The sequence below is a fragment of the Epargyreus clarus genome, unplaced genomic scaffold, assembly GCF_041222505.1.
Source record: "Epargyreus clarus isolate Ecla_fem2 unplaced genomic scaffold, WU_Ecla_fem_2.2 ptg000034l, whole genome shotgun sequence".
In the NCBI taxonomy this organism is placed as follows: Eukaryota; Metazoa; Arthropoda; class Insecta; order Lepidoptera; family Hesperiidae; genus Epargyreus; species Epargyreus clarus.
The window spans coordinates 2336678-2355522 of record NW_027332239.1 but is presented as its reverse complement, the minus strand read 5'-3'; the positions used below and the strand labels follow the sequence as shown (position 1 = coordinate 2355522).

The 18845-nt window shown below is 36.6% G+C and overlaps 1 protein-coding gene and 1 long non-coding RNA gene across 2 annotated transcripts in view; one reads left to right on the top strand and one right to left on the bottom strand.

Annotated features, from left to right (window-relative positions):
• The window catches only part of LOC140756054 (tRNA dimethylallyltransferase), a 301945-nt gene that overhangs the window by 210022 nt on the left and 73078 nt on the right, over positions 1-18845 (bottom strand). The gene's annotated exons all lie outside the window — the stretch shown is intronic.
• Positions 126-17962, top strand: LOC140755946 (uncharacterized). The gene is made up of 3 exons (XR_012103853.1): positions 126-307; positions 5854-5955; positions 17861-17962. It is a non-coding gene; the product is annotated as an uncharacterized LOC140755946 (long non-coding RNA).

The following is an 18845-nucleotide window of genomic DNA, read 5'->3' as shown; positions in this document are numbered from 1 at the left end:
TTGCGAAGGTAACGTATTGCACCGCGATCGATATATCGGTGTTGCTTTTCAAAATAGTAGGTTAGCGAGGTGCGTTCGTTAGTGACGTCAGGTCGCATTCCTTCGAAGAGGAAAATGAACGCAGCCGGTTCGCAGAACGCAGGCACTATTTATAAAGCTGCAATACACTTTGCGGTTTGTTAACTAATGTTGAATGAAACTGAGTTTTGTGTCGTTTGTAGTGGGTTTCGTTTCGCGGCGGTCGCCATGGGTGCGTGTGGGTCGGTGAGCGGACTTTGCGCGGGAAAACATAGCGCATTTGACGCCGGTGAGTCAACTAGTATCGTTGTTTCGAATGCATTCGTGACAGAGTTTTAAATTCGCGAACGGAATCTCGCGTCGGAACCGGGGGACTACTTTGGAATGTAACCGACATTTGAGTTTCAATATTTTAAAGTTTTATAATATTTTGGATTTTTATCTATTAACATGAGCTTATGCTTCTCATTTATTATACAGGGATCGTTTGAAATTAAATTTTATAATTAAATTATGTTTGATTTTCTAAATGTAGCTACACAGACCAAAAATATAATTATTGGTTTAAGAGACATTTTGGAAGAGACATTTTGGCCTTATGTGACGTGCTGAGTATAACCACTTATATTTTCCTGGGAAGTTACTGTATCTACCAAATTTCATGTAGGTAAATAATGAAAATAGCCTACGTAGTTACATGTTTTACGGTGACATGGACATGTACTCATAATAAAAGGACGATATTAGAAAGGTTCCCTTCACAGACAGAAGACATTCATTTTCACAAGTTTATTGAAATAAAAATCCCAATGTAATTTATTCACATGTGACTTTATGTCAGTCTTACCATTATTTATCAATACCAGTTAATAGTCGTATTTAATTTCAATTTTATCAAACCGACATTTACTGGAGAGCCGCTTTGGATCGTTTAAGGTAATCTACATACGAGATTTATCATTCAAAAAGATATGTAATTAATTAAAAAGCTCTCCTAGTGAAAGTTGTTATGTTTAACAGCTGAATGCTTTTAAGGATTTATTAACGTTAAGCATAATTTATTGCCACCGTGCGGTATCGACTTCGAACGACTCTATTTCTCACCATGGGTATTGTAGAATGCGATAAAGTTTGTGGTTGTGTTGGCGTGTGTCGACTCTGGAGACACCATTGCCATATCTATTTGTGCCTAATAACAGCAGTGTTAAGAGCTGCTATATGGCACAGAGAATCCTAGGCTATAAATAACACATAATTTCAAAATTTCAAAATACAAATTCGAGCAAAACGAATAAAACTTTAAGCACACTACGAAGTCAAACAAACCACATTAGAACTAACGGGAACTGTTGTTTTCCTTAAACATTTAATTATGGGAAGTAAAATAGACCTCATTATCATGCTACAACATGGACGACCACAGCATTTTAAAGAACATTTGTATTACTTGTTAATTAGGTATGTTAATTATATAAATAATCATTATATACAGATTTAACCCACTAACATCTGAACGCACGGCAGTGCATTGAACAAATTATATTCACACAATATATAATGGTCTTGTTTTCAAAACACACACATTTTCAAGAGTGTATTAGGTTTACCATTATGGCCAATCATATATTAGTAAGTATTACTCACTCCTAACAAGAAAATGTAACCAGTTTTGACAATTGAAATTGTCACTGTCATGTATTTTTGTGTTTGAAAAATATTTAAAAAATGTAGTTTTTAGATCATTTACGAATGAAACGATATATCTCTGCACTTTTTGTTCGATTTCGTGTTTTTGCACCACTTACCACCATTAAATGGCTGACACATTCGTCAGCCGTTTAAGCCATTTAAATGTCTTCCTTCAATTCTAAGGCGGCGAGATATCTATACTTATCTATGTGGCCAATGTACTGGATATTATAATGTATGGCCTTGTTCTAGAACCTTCTATTCGCGCCCAGCAGCGTGGCGTATTGAGTTGATGTTACCAATTAATCTTCATTTCTTCCTTACATTTCAATTTATAATTTTTATTAAATTAAACAAATCTTAAATCAGATAATATCTACTCCAAAATCTAAACAAAATAAAATCATTTCAAAATCGAATTTGCACATTAATAACTAGATTAAAATCGTACTCCAAACATCTGAAGGGATCGTTGGCAAAGATATTCCTTTGATGGTATTACACCCCGCATTCCTGTAATATTGAGCTTACAACCGGGAATGCATTTAATAATAGCTCCATCTATCGTAATATGTAAGCTTATTATGATGTATAACAGATAATGCGAACCTTGTGGTAATGGTTTAATGATGATCATGTTTATTGTGGCAACCGTTTTCGGGTTTCCTACCCACATGGTAAGAACGGAAATATTTTAATAAGCCCACCCTATCTGTTTGTCTTTTTTTTTAACCGACTTCAAAAATGAGGTGGTTATAATATTTGTAGTTATAGCGGCCACCGTTATGAATACTCTGTAAAAATATCAACTGTCTATCTATTACGGTTCCAGAGATAGAACCCTGTGACAGACGGACAGGCGGCCAAACGGACAGCGGAGGCTTAGTAATAGGGTGCCGTTTATACTCTTTCCGTATGGAACCCTAAAAAGGTTACAAAAATGGAACTCTGAAAATAGCTCAAAAATGGCGCTTTCAGTATATCAACCCAGTTTACACCAAGCATTAGATAATATTTCGCATATGTTCCGAGTGCCTGGGTAATAGCCGAAACGCCTTTCACCTACGAACGGATTCCGATTGATTATAAACAATCAACTGAAAAGTAAAGTAACCTCATATGTTAAAACTCGTCAAGCCATTCAGACTGTTGGGCATGTCAAAGAATGTAACATACACACATTCGGTCGTAAATCTTTGCCATCCACATTAGGATAAGAACAGCTTACAAAAATAGCACTTACAGAAATGACACTTGCAAAAAATTACACCAAAATGGCACTTGTAAAAATTGCACAAAAATGGCACTTTCGGCACAATAACCCAGTTTACTCTAAGCATTAGATAATATTCCGCACATGTTCCGAATGCCTGGGTAATAGCCGACACGCCTTTCACCTACGAACGGATTCCGATAGCGGCCGGTGCAATAGCGGTACTCGGAATCATTATATTTTAATGAGTGCAGAGATGAACGGAGCCTGTTCAATTCATCCTTGTATTATTGAACTAGATGTGCCCCGTGGTTTATGCAAGCGTTTAAAAATATATCATAATATAACATATAACCGACATTTTCTACTTTCGACAATTTAAACAAAGTAATCTATGCCCTCCATTGTAGGAAAAAAAATAGCTTACAAAAATGACACTTGTAAAATTGCCCCAAAAACGGCACTTGCAAAAAATTGCACTTGTAAAAATGGCACTTTTGGCATATTAACCCCATTTACAGTAAAACATTAGATAATATTCCGCACACGGTGCAATAACGATGAACGGAGTCTGTTCAGCCTAGTATTGAACTAGTTGAATACCGCGGATTCACCCGCATTTAGAAAATATTATGTAATAATGTAGATATAAGGCGGCAAAGCAAACTGCTAAAGGCAAGATGTCATCCGGTGTCAGCATAGAATATTATTTGAATTTATTATTTATTATATTTTATTAAGCAGGTTAGGTTTCGAAAGTTTACATATGTGAAGGCACTCCCGGAGTGCAACCCGTTGATTTTTTTTACTTTCAACAATTTTAAAACATCGCGCGCGGTATATGTTGTCGGGTTATTCGGTTCATTATTTTACATGGAACCATAAATAAAGTTATAAAATAAGTATCTTAAGTAACTCGTTACAAGATAAGTTACTGCCAGTGGAAGTTTCCTGAAAATCGCTTCAGCTGTTTCGGTATTACCTGAAATCAAAGAAGACGAAAATTAGAATAATTATTTTTAACTTCTAATATAATGACTTTACTAGTAGATTTAGTGACATTGGATCTGTCAATGTTACTAGGAAAAACTGCACATTATCACTTATGAGTAATGTTCCTATACCAAGTAGTGTATGTAGGTGTGTTGTTCTGACATCCTAGCATGTCCGTACCCATAATGGTCCTTCCTTCCGTCACGCGGACCTTCCTTCCCCGACCACACACTAAGATCCCGGGGGAATTGTAACTAGTAACTATTTAGTAAACGGATTCAATTAAATTGACGTCATCAATTATAAAAAAATATATATCCGTATAAATATATTTAACTTCTTCTAGATTTGGATAATCTGTGATTTGGAATACTTATAATTTTTTTTATAACATAGTGTAGCAGACGAGCAAGAAGTCCATCTGATGGTGAGTGGCTACAGCCACTCATGGATATCTATAATCAACGTTAGATAAGATACCTATCTGACGTCGGCCAAAGATTTGTTTCTAACCCTGAAGACCAAGGAGAGCACCTCAGAAAAGTAAGTACTTCTTACCGCACCCTTAAAACCAGAACACAGCAGCACAGCATTTTCGTTTGGTATTAGGCGCAAATGGGTGTGACGGTGGTGCCGTAGGAATGGAATAACAAAGACTTCCTTAAAAAGAAAAATAACAACACATAAAAATTCGTATTATTGTTGTAGAAGTCGAATTAAAATTACAATACGCCATAAGGCAAAAAGTAATGAAATATTGATTTCTATACATGACCTTTCTGAAATATAACGAATACCATGACCTTGGGGTCAGAATTTCCTCCATTCTTCCACGAGGCCTGCCGCCTTTGATTGATGATCACGCTTTAGGTTCTATTAATTTGTGACTTGCAGGTTTTGGTTAGGGCGGATTTATATGCGACCTGATTTTTTTGAGAAATTCCAGTAGTAAACGAGCATAAGGGCCATTTGAAGGTCACTGCCGTTCATGCGCATTTGCCCACACTATTGAAGTATATCTGACAAATGTGATGTCGGCACGCTTGCCTAATCACAACAAGCCTTCACAAACTCTAACATGTGGATAGAACGTTTGACTTGGTTTGAGTAGATTTACAAGCGGATGTCGCGTTGCTTTTGATCTATTCACACATTTGTGGAGTTTTGGGCTACATACTTTTCAATATGAGTCAAATAATTTCTACTCAGTACCAATCCCTAACTATGTCTACGTATTCATCACACAAAATCGCGGGTATAAGCCACTATATATATACAAATAACGTACTAAAATATTAAAATTGCTTTCAAAATCAAAATTGGTTTCAAGATCGTTATTTTTTCGATTTTCGACATCGGATATCACACACGACCTCCGAGATCGTTTACGTTACTTTGTACCAAAAATGCTAAGGATCCGCTATCAGATTTTGGGTCAAAAACGCCCAATAACTTTAACTAATTATGATTACTTCGGGTCGGTTTACATATAAATGTTCGGGTGACATCGTACGAGTTGATATGAGAAATATATACAGGTAATTTGTTTGCATTTTAGTTCGTTAACGCAAATAATATAAATTGTTTTTTTTTAATATAGGAGTAGCAGATGAGCATGCAGTCCACCTGAGGGTAAGTGGCTACTGCCGCCCATGGATACCTGTAATCAACCCCAGATAGGATTAGATATACTATCTGAGGTCGGCCACAGATGCTCTGCTACCAGTGAGGACTAAGCGGGGACGCTTCGGAAGAGTATGTCCCCCTTGCCACACCCTTCAAACCAGCACTGCTTAACACTGCTGCTGTTAGGCAGAAATAGGTGTGGTGTGCCGCCGGAGTCGAACCACAAAGGATTCTACCACCTTCTTATTTATTAGTATACCAGGATATGGCTAATATAACTTTATATAACCAACTAAGCCTTATCTTGTTTTCAGATGACTGATGCTGTTACGTCAGGGATCCCAGACTTAGCCTGTCATAACAGTTCACGACAGGTTAATATTAGCCCTTGTCCCTCAGGGCGACACGTTTGTAATGTAAGTACAAAGGGTAATGCCATACGCCTTTCCTCACAAGAGCGCAAATCTGGTATAAACAACATTATATGCTATGCTTTGTGAATTGGTTCTTACGAGTATGAAATAGCGATCCACATAGAGCAAATTAGGCAATAACCAATTGCTCGATATATACATTTCGTGTGCACCCCGATTTCTAGAAGAACACCGTTCTGTACAACGGTTCCTCTCGTAACCGAAAGACTTTCCGAAGCAAAGATAGAATTTTGACGTAATAAATAAATAAATGTAATTTTTTATTAAAATAATCCAATTTGAAAATTAAAAGTTAATTCTATTAAGAATCCGCTTTGAAAATTCTAAAAGGACCGTATCACAAATCTTGGAATAGTCATAAAGCATTCTGCAAAGAATAGAGAACATAAAGAAACAACTTTGAATTGTATGATAAAATCAACTAAAAAGTAGAAAATAATTTTCAATCTAGGAATCAATTAAGGAATAGTAAATAGTATAATTGTGGAAAGTGTGGGGCGCTTTTAGAAACTGATAAACGGGGCACATACAGCCCAAGCTAATAAAAGTGTGTTGAAATGATATTAAAATGCAAGGACGAAAGCATAGTCGGGTAAATAACTAGTGCGATATAATCATATCGACCTGACATCGGAGAAGCGGTAAGTAGGTTGTTAGAATGTATATGAGAGGTATTAAGATCTTTGAATTCTTGTGGTCGCACTAAGATTCTGTTGAAGGGCGGCGCTTCATATTTTTCGAGAAATTGCCCGGAATTTTAACAAGTATTTCTCTTTATGGGATTAATTTTAAATTCAATACGTTTGTTTATTATTTGCGATCGTAAGGTAAACGAAGAATTTAATAAAATTGTAATATAATGATTATGAACTAAATTAAAGGGCGAAATTAATTCAGAATATGAATTAAGATAAAGAAGATGTGTGGTGATTGGAATGTTATCTTTTGCATTAATTGGTTAAAAAATCGTTACAATTTTAGTAACTAAATAAATACAAAATAAACAAATGTTGATTAATTTTATTCACAGAAGGATTTATTCTATCAACTAATGGCAAAAACTAACTATGTAACTACTAAGTATGTAACTATGTATTGTATTTTTTTCAATTTTTCCTATTTTCGTGAAATGTAGCTAATGTTTTGACATATGTAAAACAAACAAATTCCGTTTCATAATTTTATTGTAACATACATATATATAGGTTCTGCCAATAGAGTTTCAGAAAAACAATTGTTTCATACCAACGAGCGGACAGAATGACAGAACGAAATAATAATTTTCGTACTTTCCTGCAGATCCCAAAGCAGTCCTCAATCCATCCAAAACCAAATCGCCCTTGACAAACACCTTGAAATGTTAAATAGTTCGTCGACTCAGGCAATGGGAAACGAAACTGAACAAAGCCTCCTAAACAATGGCGCAGGTCAATGTCTCTTGATACTCATCTGTAAACAAATGACACAATTTGCGAGGCGGCTGGGGAAACAGTGACTAGTGTACACTACTACAACTACAGTACTATGACTAGATAGATATAGTCCGCGCCAAACTTCAAGTCCGATCTGACGTTAATGCGTGCAGCTGTCACACTAACGCAGCTATGTATCCGTGGGCGAGAGCGGGCAGAAGGGTTCCGTTAATATGTTCAATTTGCTATTGCGACGCGACTCGTTTCTATATTCGGAGCGGACTAACAGTTTGGCGCGGACTCTAGTTAATAGGATGGGATCGGTACTATAGTTAGTAGGATGAGGCATTACTTTTTCGTTAGCTTGGATGTAGCGGCGCATTTGTGGCGCATCTAATAGGATTAGATCTTAATCAACCCCAGATAGGTCTGGGGTTCATTACAGATGTCCATGAGCGGCAGTAGCCACTTACGATCAGGTGGACTGCATGCTCGTCTGCTACTCCTATATTATAAAAAAGGTCGAATGTTGAGTAATAAGTTGACGTGAAGCAAGCAAAGCCGATGGATGGAACTTGTGACCGTTCACAAAGTAAACTTATATTAATAACAATAGATCAAGTTGGACGTCATTACAAGTCCTCGGCCCCACGTAATCGGACGCATTAAATCATTGCAGTCACGACACACCAACGGAATGGAATTGCAAATATTATACACTAGCCGTGCACGACGGTTTCACTCGCGTTTAAAAACTACTCTTTCACTATCCCTTTTCCCGTTTTCCCTACGCTCCCCTCGTAAATACACTCAATAACTATTATAATTGACCTACCACATACACGATAGTGCACAACTACTTCAATTCAAGCTGAATCTTCGGCTAGTTTATAGATTTTCCATAACACCCAAATTATCAACTGGAAAAAAAAAACATCCATAACACCCAAATTATCAACTGGAAAAAAAAAACAATCTAAATAGTATTTTAACAATCTTAAAAATAATTTCTTCAGCTACAGTATAAGTAATGGTATAAAACATGGCCTAAAAGCCATATTTATTTAAAATCAAAAATATTTTGTCAAATCCGTCATTTCTAGAGTACCGCATTCAAACATACAATCCTTTAGCATAGATAGAAATTTGCATAAGCGCCGTGAGGTTCGAAGAAGCTTGCGACATGGGGTTTCCCGCGGCAGAATATTAAGAACATGTTAATTATATTATTATCGCTAAATCCACTAATAACAATACATGAACGGTGTGCGATTTGTAAAACCCTACTGCGTATGTATGACGTTTATCTATTTCCTAGTCAAAGTTGATTGAGAAGAAGACGTCCAACAAAACATTGTTGTAACGTTCATCTGTATTGTTTAGCAAATACCGCTTTTAATCGGCTTCTTATAAATTATCTATCATCATCTACATTATCAACCCATCACTGTTTCGCTGCTGGGCACGGGTCTCCTCTCAGAATGAGAATGATTACGCCGTAGTCCACCGCGCTGGCCATTGGTAGACTTCACATACCGTTGAAAACATTTTTTCTTACGGAACTCTCATAGCAATATTTATAGGTTTTATGTAATTTATCTTATTACGTAGTACTAATCTTGCAGTGATAACCTAGTGGTTAAGAAACTCGACCTTTCGATCGAGGGGTCCGAGGTTTTAATACCAGGCACGTACCTCTGATTATTCAAAAAAAAAATACGTGCGTATTAGAAATTAATTATCACTCGCTAAAAACGGTGAAGGAAAACATCGTGAGGAAACCTGCATACATGAGAGATTTATAAAAAAAATCTCAAAGGTTTATGAAGTCTACCAATACGCACTAGGCCAGCGTGGTGGACTATGGCCTAATCCTTTTCATTCTGAGAGGAAGCCCGTGCCCAGCAGTGAGACAGTAATGGGTTGATGATGAATCATGCATTGTCATCCAAACCAAACGTGTATGCCAAATTTCAGCTCAATCGGTTGAGGTTAATTGGTTTCAAATTCGTTTACAAGATATGACTCGCACATACTAAGGAACAAACAAAACAAGTTACATAAAGCTTGAAAAAACAACATCTTACAAATAAAAGTGAAACCGAATTCTACAATCTACATATTATGTCCATCTTAGTAAGTTTGACTCGATAATTCCCACCGTCCGTGATTCATACCCCCGTCTAATGTATTGAAATTCAAATGCAACCGACGGACTCCGAATCAATTTCGTTAAGTACGTTCAGACCGGTAGTAAGGGTATGTGCACAGTGCTAGTACGGAGCTATGCGTTCAAAGCTACACACACTTTGAAGATCCACGATCCACTGATACAACATGTTAAACGAGTTGAAGCTTGAGTCACGTAACTAGAAACATTCACATTACATCTGACACTCAATCTCAATTACACTCAACCCACGACTCATAGATCGACAAATCAGTGATCTACGATCGACCGATCGGCGGTCCATCGGACAAATCGCTGTGATTGTAGCTTAATATCGCTTTCGATAAATATAGCTTAATATCGAAGGTTTCTCGGAGCTTGCAACACTGCCCCCACGCAGTATCCAACACGCTCGGTACAATCCACGATCCATTCGATGAATCGCCTAATATCGCTGTAATATTTATTAGTGGAGGATACTCCCTAATCCGTAGGCGTCGCGCGGGTCGGCGGAAGCTCGCTCGGCGCTTGCAACACTGCCCCCACGCGGTATCCAACATGCTCGGTACAATCCACGATCCATTTGTAGGATCGGTATCGCTCCATATCGCCGTACTATTAGTGGAGGATACTCCCTAACCCGTAGGCGTCGCGCGGGTCGGCGGAAGCTCGCTCGGCGCTTGCAACACTGCCCCCACGCGGTATCCAACATGCTCGGTACAATCCACGATCCATTTGATGGATCGGTATCGCTCCATATCGCCGTACTATTAGTGGAGGATACTCCCTAACCCGTAGGCGTCGCGCGGGTCGGCGGAAGCTCGCTTGGCGCTTGCAACACTGCCCCCACGCGGCATCCAACATGCTCGGTACAATCCACGATCCATTTGACGGATCGGTGGGCATCGCTTAATATCCGGTACAGAGAAGTAGGCGAAGCCCAATCTGTTGAAACTTACCAGAGAGTTGTTATAGGTGTATTCTGAGAAATTTCTAATATTGGTCTACCATTTTATAAGATATTGGGGATTTGTTTGTTTGCGACTTTTTCAGGCCTTAGCTTCGTAACATCGCTTCAGTTCTAACACCGGGGATCTCACAATTACCAAGATTTCAGGAGAGCAAAGAAACCGTCTCATTTAGATATTTTAATTCTCGTGTTCAACATCTCTCAACTTAATATGAAACACCACTGACTTACACCTAATTTTCACCGGGTACTTGTAATGAACCAATATACGCTAGTGTTCTATTTTCTTAACTAATATGCTTTGCTCAGAACGATTTTTTTTTTGTGAATTCGCGGTGTTAGATCTTAAGTGACGATAAGCAATTGTTATGATTTTTTTTTTTGCGATTGTTAAGTTTTTTTTTGTACTCACTCTGGTACGGTTTCAGAAAACTTATCAGTTATCCCAAAAAAGTATTATTCCCGAGGGATAGATAAAAACCTGAATGCGAGAAAGCTAGTCAAAAATATAACATAATAATAGATATAATGTAATTATAAAAGAATACGCTTCGTTTATAAATGTTTCGCGCGTATCCACCTGCTGCGATACTCCGTTCACGCATATATCTCGTTAATAGACTTGTAATCCAGACGGCCTTAGAACTCCAAACGAAATACCTCCGCCAGTATTTTATGACCTTGGCCTATATTAGCAGACGGTTTGGTACAAACTTTAAATAGGTTAAATAGATTTAAATTCAGCATTATAGAATTTTGATTTCCTCTCCCTCGCCAATGGGTAGCCAAGAGGAAAAATAGACATTTTTAAAATGCAAGATGTCCTCACAGTCCTGACAGACAAGTTATGTCGCATATGGTCATCTCTAATTACCCCAAAAGAGATTGGATCATACTTGAAGTAGACGACATAATGCGTTACTACAATAGAGTGCTCCCCCAATTCTCCTTTAAGAATTCCTGGTAAAATCTCACGTTCATACACTTCCCAAATCAAAACATAGCAATGTTAAATATTACTCTTATAAAGAATATTAAAGATAATTCATACCGGTAAAGGAAAACATCGTATCCGAATAGTACATGACGTGTTCAGTGAGTAATAAACCTGTATATATAAACAATGTACATTGTATATGTACGTACGTATATCAGTGGTCAGTCGTCGGGGAATCCGGAAGTCAGCGGCTAGCGAGTCTGCATTCACCGTACATTATTATTGCATAGCTAATAAGGTAATAAGACGTGTAAAGTAAATTTAACTAAAAATAGTTAAAAAAGTTTAAAAACTAATAGGCAGGTGCCCGACTACGCAATCAAAATCAAACACTACTTTGTATTTCCGTCAAAACGAATCATGAGCCCAAATTAAAAATGTTTTATAAATAGCCTCCGAAGAGTTCCATTATCCACCTCTTGGCTTCACCATCAGCCCTATGTAATCCAGCCTATTGTACTCATAGCATAAACTAGCACTGAAACCTGACTTATATGTATATATTACAAAGTATATAGTATTTATAACGTAAAGTAATATAGTGAAGTAGTGTAATCGAACCTACCGTTTTTTCGGTACTTCTACCGATATTGGCTCTGTCCAACCGAAATACCCAAATTTATGGATTTTTCCAAGATTTCAGAGGATACAAATTATTCCGATTTTTTACCGACTTTTGGTACAGAATGGCGAACCTACTGAATATCCATATAAAATTTGGTAAAAATCTGTAATGCCGTTTCGGAAGAGTACGGTAACTAACGTTGTGACACGAGAAATTTATATATAAGATTCAGTAGGTCTGCGAATCGGCTACTATCTATTTTTCATACCCCTAAGTGATAAGGGTTGTTCACTCTTAACTTTTTTTATTTATATGGCAAAACAACGTTTGCCGGGTCAGCTAGTTCTGTATATAATATCAACCAGTCATTCGCCGGGGAATCCGGAAGTCAGCGGCTAGCGAGTCTGCGCCCACCGTACATTGCATTACATAGCTAATTATAGACATTTCAACGCTCGTTTCATTTATGATTCATTATTAACGAGTTTCAATGTCATGCCATAGACGAAATAAACTGCCGATATTTTTTATATTTAATTTAAAACATTACAATATTTAAAATTAAATATAACAATATTTTATAAGTATATCTTTTTTCTTTATTCAATAGTATTTAAATTATTTTAATGTTTTTGTTTTGTAATTATTGTAATGTAAATTAAATAAAAATCGAAATGTAACTACATTTATACATGAGATTTATTTGACTGATGTCTTATCAGATTAATTTATGTATAAAATATATATCTCAAATGTATATTGAGAGTTAATTTAATTACTGTTTATCCAATTGAGATGAATCAAAAATATATTTTTCCCTAGCCGGGAATCGAACGAGTTCAATTTAAAAAATATATATTCCTCTAGGATAGGATAGTGTTGCTTATAAGGACCAAATTTTGGGAAGTAGGTAATTATAAATGACAAACTAAAGGAAAAGCCTCATTTTTAAGAAAATATTATTTAGACTTAATAAAGGTAGGTTGCCTAATGTAATAACATTTAATAAAATACTCAAATATAAAGCTCAGTGAACTGTATTGTTACACGATGTGCACGCGTGAAAAGATTAATGAATTCCACGGATCAAAAACAAAAAGACTTCGCCTGTCGAACTAATAATTTAAGCGTAAGTAGAGAAATCTGATCGATTTGCAAAGTAAATATTATTTTGCACACATTTGACACGTACGCAGTAAGCCGTTTCAAGTTTGGAGATATACGTGTTCCCGCTGGTGGGATTTATAAGGGTTGGAAATAACAATATATAGAATAGTATAGTGAAAATAAAATATGTTTGTAGCACAATAATAAACGTTTGGTAAAATGAATATTCCTTCATGTATCAATATTTTATTCATATAAAATTAGACATCCGCACAAGATGTAATAAGAAAGAAAGAAAGAAAGAAAGAAAACATTTATTTCGGTAAACATCCTGTTACAATTAAGGTTACATAGTACTTAATACATAATACATAAAACAAACAGACAGATATAACATAATATATATGACATAACAAGTGAGCAAAATTATTAAGTATGAGGATGGATACCGAAAAAGGGTTACACTCAGCCTGTGTCGCGGGAAACCGCGGCTGCTGGTTTTCGGTGAAACCCCGTATTATTTTTCGCGCAGCTCGGACAAGTGGTGTGTGCTATACGTACTGGTTATAATAATTAAATGACATAGATATTTATATGAATATAGATAAAATTTGTGTTATAGCTACTAATAATACTGGTAATAATCTGTAGTATCTGTATATATATATATTTGATGCGAGTGAACAGTGCAAGAAATAAGTGTAAGCATGAAATTGGCGTGGGTGAGTATGAGTGGGTAGTGTGTGTGCGTGTGTTGCGTGTATTTGCGTGTGTATGTTCATGTGTGAGTGCGTAAGTGCATGTGTATGAGAGAATGTCTGTGTACGTGAAAGATTCATTATTGCTGACATTTTTGAAACTTTAAAAGATGCAGTTTGTATTTAATTTTAAAATTATTTAACGATTTTGTATTACGAATTGGTGGAGGAAGATTGTTCCAACACTTCGTTGCACAGTAATTAAAACTACCACGGAACGCAGCAGTGCAGTGTGTTGGATAGCATAACCTAAAACTAACAGCGCGGGTTTGGTGTGTAGTGTTGATATATTTAGACCATTGTAATTTGTTATATAGATATGGCGGCGACTTATGTTTTATTATGCCGAATAGTAGGGAAGCAAAATGAAGCTGCCTCCTGTTCTTCATTTTTAATATATTAGCATTGTTTATATAGGGTGTGATGTGCGATCGCGGTGGTATATTAAAACAATACCTCATGCAAGCATTTTGTACGCGCTGTATCAGCTTCTCAGAGCGCGTTAGAAGTCGCGGGCCTATCACGGTATCGGCATAGTTTAATTTCGAGAGTACTAATGATTCACATAGTTTAGTTCTTAAATCAGTACCTATAAAATCTCTTATTCGGTAAAGTACTTTAAGCCTATAAAAACAGTTTCGAGCTACATTTATGACATGGTTTTCGAAACGTAAGGACTCGTCCATTAATATTCCCAAATTTCGCGCCTCTGAGACTCTTTCAACAGACTTACCACTCACAAGCACCTTTGGGTCTTTCGAAAGAATTTTTTTAATTTTCTTGTTACTTCCTAAGATTAGATATTTTGATTTTTGTGGATTTAAGGTTAGGGTGTTTATGTTGGACCATTTACAGATACGCTCCAAATCTTCATTTAATTTATTCACGGCAGATTGTGTTTCAGAAGGCTTAAAAGAAATATAGACTTGCAGATCATCTGCGTAAATATGGTATTTACAATGTCTGATGTTCTTAACTACATCTGCAGTGTACAGTATAAAGAGCAATGGCCCTAATATAGAGCCTTGTGCTATTCCTCTATTTATTTCTTTACTAGTGGAGTAGTCTTTCTGTGCATTCTGTCTTTGGTCCAAAATAACACATTGGGTCCGATGCCTAAAATAGCTGTCGAACCATTTTATCGACTCCAAACTTAAGCCATAGTAAGATAGTTTGGATAGGAGCAGTGGTATATTCAAACAATCAAAAGCACGCGTGTAATCAAGAAGGACAAGAATAGTTCCTTCTCCCACAGACTGTGCTGCAAGGAGGTCATCAACAACACCCATCAAAGCAGTAGTGGTGCTTCTTTTTGTTCTGAAACCAGACTGATTGGTTGGTAAAATGTTATTTGTTTCTAAATAACGTTTTAATTGGGAGCAGGCAACTTTTTCTAAGATTTTAGAAATATTAGGTAGTATACTTATAGGCCTAAGGTCCTTAAGTTCCGCAGGGTTATCTTTCTTTGGTATTGGCTTTACCAACGCATTTTGCCACAAAACAGGAAAAGTGTTACTGCTAAAAGACATATTAATTATTTTAGTTAATAACGCATCCACACATTTGAAAATGTCAACAAACCGTAACAAATTCAAGCGTGTAGATAGAGAATTTGACTTAGGTTGTGTACCAAATTGTACTAAACAAATAGGCGAAACTTTTATACGAGTAGACATTTGTAGCAAGTGCCGAGCGTGCAGAAGCGGTGTTACAAGAAGCTTAAACAAAAGCAATGTTTCACGAGATGTTATCTTCTTTTTTTGGTCTGAGTGGAATTCAATGAAAGCGTAGGAAGTGGGTCAGAAGCCAACAAGTGGCGAGCAGTCTTACCTGCCCACGACATTATGGCAAATAGGCGAGAGTTATTTAACTTTTAGTGGTTTTAACATTCCATATTTGTTTTATAAAATTGAAATAGCAAAATAGCATTAGTCCACATATGACATAATTATTTATTTTTTAAGTTTGTATTTATTTTTTTTGTTTGTACATATGTTATCAACCCCAGATAAGATTAGGAGTCCTACCCGAGGTCGGTCACAAATCCGCCGCTACCTCTGATGACTAAGCTGGAACGCCTCGGAAAAGTATATCTTACCACACCCTTCAAACCAGAACACAGCAGCGCAAAAGCTGCTGTTTGAGCCAGAAATAGGTTTGGTGGTAGTTAATAAAGGGTTCTACCAAACAGCTGGACGGATTTTAATATAATTATCGTTGGGATCGTCTAAAATGTAGGAGTGACATAGGCTATATTCTTAAGCTGACGTGTTTTTATTTTAATACTTATTATTAGTAAATAAAGATATAATGATACCCAATTATCTTAAAGGGAACCCATCACCGCTGGCTCTTGCCGTAATACCGCCGCTGTCAACCAGTTATCACAGGGCCGGAGAAGTTTATCGTTATAAATGAAGTCAGATATCGCTATCGCTTTAAAATACTTCTTTGACTCTGGCGTAGAATTTGAGACTATTTTTATGCATTGAACGATACCTTATAATTTTACTTCTTTTTACATATAAGTATCCTCTAATCTTTTTACATATAAGTATCCTATAGCTAACGATTAAAAATCTACGATATCCAGTGATCAGGTTTTCGCAAACAAAAAAAAATTGAACATTTTATTTTAACACATTTTAGACGAATCTACGCATCAGAATGATACATACAAAAATATGGTCGAAAAACACCTCCACAATTGAGTAAAATCAAAAAGGTGTGTGTGTGATGATACGTACACACGTAAGTTAAGTAAAGTTAAGTATACTTTTTTGGTGTATTATTTCTTTTTGCATTTACACAAATGTTAACTGATCAAACGATTAAAAGACAAAAATAAATATGACAATTAAATTGTGTGTTACAGCAGCACACGCAACTTCGTTCTACGGCAAAAAATACTCAGTTTCTTAAACGCGCCAAAAGAAGATAGCTTTATAAACAAGCCGAGAAAATTCTTTTCATCTCGTCATATAACCTGACTAAACTTTAGTCTTAACACCTACATCACTAGCACATACCGTTAATTTTTCTTAAGTATGCACAGACTGGTCACTTTCATTAATATTAATCAACCAGCAAGTTCATTAATATCACGCATCGGAGTTCCAACACTTCGGAAATGATGTATGTGTACGCAACCAAGCATATGCTTATCATTTTAAAAAGCATGTAATTAAGTATAGCGTTAAGGAGTGTAGCGTGAAGCAATTCTGCATTTCGGTGGAATGGTGTGGATGCTGGCCGGTGGTGGAATATGAGGCGACTATCGTCATCAACCCATCACTGTCCCACTGCCGGGCACGGGCCTCTAAGATTAAGAAGGATTACGCCATAGCCCACCACACTGGCCAAGTACGAGTATTAGTAGACTTTACAATATGCCTCTGAGATTTTTTTCTTTTTTTTGAGACCCTGTTAACTACAAAGTGATAAAGGGTGAGTTGCATCTCTTAGCGACTGAAACGGAAATTATATTTCTGCCAAATAATAGTAATGTTTAACGCTTGATGTTTTCTGATGTATTTGAAGGGTGTGGTGAAAGGGGGATACTTATACGAGCCATTCAAACTTTGTCTTCAGGGGTAGCAACCCTATTGCGTTCAATACTAATTAAATGATAACCTAAACGAATTCCAACAAGGAATAAGTAAATTCTGGGGGAAGGAAACTTCCTCTTTCCAATAACCTAAACCATTACATTACAAACATTTTAACAACCAAAAAGTTTAAAATAAAAAAAACGGCGAGAACTTAGTTGCCAACCAGATTACAGACGGTAACCCTACCCATACAACATACATTCAAAAACTAATTACTCGCGGTGTCCCGAGCTTGACCGGTTAATTTCGGCGAAGCGGAGACGGGCGAGGCGCTGATAACATTGATGTTTTGTCCAGACCACATTTCACTAGTAACGGACGCTGATACGTATCGATGGTAGAACAAAGCAATGAGATGTCATGTCTGGGTGTAGAGTAGCGTGCCGCAGAGAGGTATGTAAGTATTAGTTTCAGATGAAATAATGAATTGACTTCGAAACATGTAACTTGGTTTTCAAATAAAATTAATTAGTTAAAAAAAAGTAAGATGATGGTAGATTAGTAGGTTCAATCCAGAGGCACCAACGTCACGCCTATTTCTGCCTAATAATAGCAGTGTTAAGCGCTGTTGTGTATAGGATTAAAGGTCACGACAGACATTATCCCGGACAATCTAATTTAGTCTCCACGATAAGCAACGCAAATGCGACCGATCTCACACATTTTAGTCTTTTCTGAAGTTCATAACAGACTTCTCCAGGCGGCAGTAGCCACTTCCCATTAGAAATATGCCCGATTGCTACACCTATATTGCAAAATTGGGTTTCGTAACACCAAAAATTTCAAGTGTCTACCTATTACAGTTCAGAAGATCAGATCAGAGAGACCCGTGACAAACGTATCTAAGACGGACAGACGGAGAGACAGAGGAGGCTTAATAATAGGGTTACCATTTGGATACGGAACCCTAAAAAGACCTACACCAACAAATTTCGACGTTAACCCAAATCAAACAGCAACAGAATCTTGACTGCGTCACAATGCTCCCTTGACCTCTGTTGATCTTTGTGAGATACTTTTAGGATATTTTAGGTGTCATTAAAGATAAGGGCCTTATCTTTAAACGAATGTTAACTCGCGGCTTTGTTTGCGACATATCTTGATTGAATGTACATATGACACGCTTACTTAAATAAATTTAATATTCATGTCACTCCTCTAATTGTTGTAAAATTATATAAATATGTATAAATTTCATCAAAGTCGGTACAATTGTTACAAAAGCCATTTATATACAATAACGACATATCACTAAAACTAAACATTTCAAATACTTTTCATA